This window comes from Gavialis gangeticus, unplaced genomic scaffold (genome assembly GCF_001723915.1).
Source record: "Gavialis gangeticus isolate Ggan-Ray unplaced genomic scaffold, GavGan_comp1, whole genome shotgun sequence".
Lineage (NCBI taxonomy): Eukaryota > Metazoa > Chordata > Crocodylia > Gavialidae > Gavialis > Gavialis gangeticus.
The window spans coordinates 74,450,391-74,452,164 of record NW_017728992.1 but is presented as its reverse complement, the minus strand read 5'-3'; the positions used below and the strand labels follow the sequence as shown (position 1 = coordinate 74,452,164).

Below are 1,774 nucleotides of genomic sequence, written 5' to 3'. Positions count from 1 at the left end.
TACTCACCAGCTGTGCAGCAGCCATCAAGGCCTCTGAAGACTTGTGGAACAGCCCCCTGCACAGCATGAGGAATCACTCCCCTACTTTGGCCCCTGCTCAGCAGCTGCGCACCATCTGGGAGCTGGAGTGGTTCTACCAGTCAGGCGGAGCCCAGCACTGCTCAGCTCCAGCTCCCAGAAAGCATGCAGCACTGTGATAGCTGCCATGTGGGTGCTAGGCAGAGGGGCAGGGGGCAGCAATCCCTGCTGCCTCACACTGTGCAGGGGGGCTCTGCCATGAGCACCCAGAGACCCCCCAATCACCGCTGCTGCAGCCAGTGAGTATGGCTTTTGTTTTGTTTTTACAGTGTTGGGACTAGGCTGGGGATGGTTCCCCACACTTTTTCCACAGGGAACCGGCCAATTACATGATTTTACGGAAATAGAGTATTTAGTAGGTCCTTGATTATTTCTTAATGCAGCGCAACAGAGGGACTTTTTAAATCGCTCTGTTTTAGGGTCCAGCTCAGATATAAGGGGTCATGATTATGAACATCCATTTTCTGTAGTACCTACAATTTTAGAGTCATCTGCTGGTAAAATCACCTGTAACATAAGTCATCTTTCATTACTGAGCAAAAGAGAATGAGTTTGTAATGAGGACCAGAAGATTCTAGCAAGACTCCTTAAATGAAACAACTGCTTGGTTCATTTAGGCAACCATTTCTCCCTTTCATTTTGTTCAGTTCATTGACAAAATCCAATTATTAAAAAATAAGTTCCACTCTACCAGGCAGAAAAGACATTGCTAGAAATTAACAGTGTGCAAAAATACATTGATGGGAAATTCATTAATCTGCGTTTTCATGAGTGCAGCAACATGCACAATGACTCAATAATACGTGCTTGTGTGCCAACAGAAGATCGATACCTGTACCTTACAAGAGCATTTGATATATTTGGAAGTGTTCATAACTCACAATGTTCAGAAGAAGTCGAAGCGGAGGTTGAAAAAACCTGAGCATTCTAGTGCCAAGTGCACAGCTTTGTTACAAACATTGCACATGCAGCATAGACGACAAGTCTAGGAAACAATGAAGGGAATCTGAAGCTTACAGGGTTCCAGTGCTCATCTGATTCGTCTTTTAGCCACAGATGCAAGTAATTCCAAGAATAAAAGGAACATACTGAAATAGCAAACTACTCTGACAACTACTTTGATTCAGCTTCACTGAAAAGAGCATGATAAAAATAATTCTTCTCAGAAGTACAAAGGCATTCCAGTTTTTGACTGTTTTGAGCTATTTATTTAGAACTGGCTCCTTTTGATGGCAATTTGTGTAGAAAAGAGTGACAAAATAGATGGAACTATCACAGCCAAAGAGTAAACATCACCCTAAAGAGAAACATGGAAGATAAATACATTGAGTTCTGTGTCAATAGCTTTAGACAAGTTACATTAAGATAGTTGTAATATTGCTGATACTGCTGCAATTTAGGAAGAACTCCAAGAGACACTGAAAGGCACCCTGGGAAATTAAATTACAGACAGAAGACCAGCAAAAGAATCAAATACTTATTCCATCTGATTTTCTTGCCAATCTTTTGAACCTAATATACCAAGGTAGATGCCTAACTGCTGAGGAAGAAGATACTGTTATGGCATAGGTATTTAATAACTGACCTCCAATCATGCTAACCAAAATAAATTTCAGGTCTGGAGGCAAACCATTCAAGCAGTTCAGATCTGCTGATAACATATTGAAGAAAAAAAAAAAAAAAAAAAAAAAAAAAA

The 1,774-nt window shown here is 41.1% G+C and overlaps 1 protein-coding gene across 3 annotated transcripts in view; it reads right to left on the bottom strand.

Annotated features, from left to right (window-relative positions):
* FBXO15 (F-box protein 15) overlaps nt 1–1,774 on the bottom strand; it is a 66,539-nt gene that overhangs the window by 58,999 nt on the left and 5,766 nt on the right. The gene's annotated exons all lie outside the window — the stretch shown is intronic.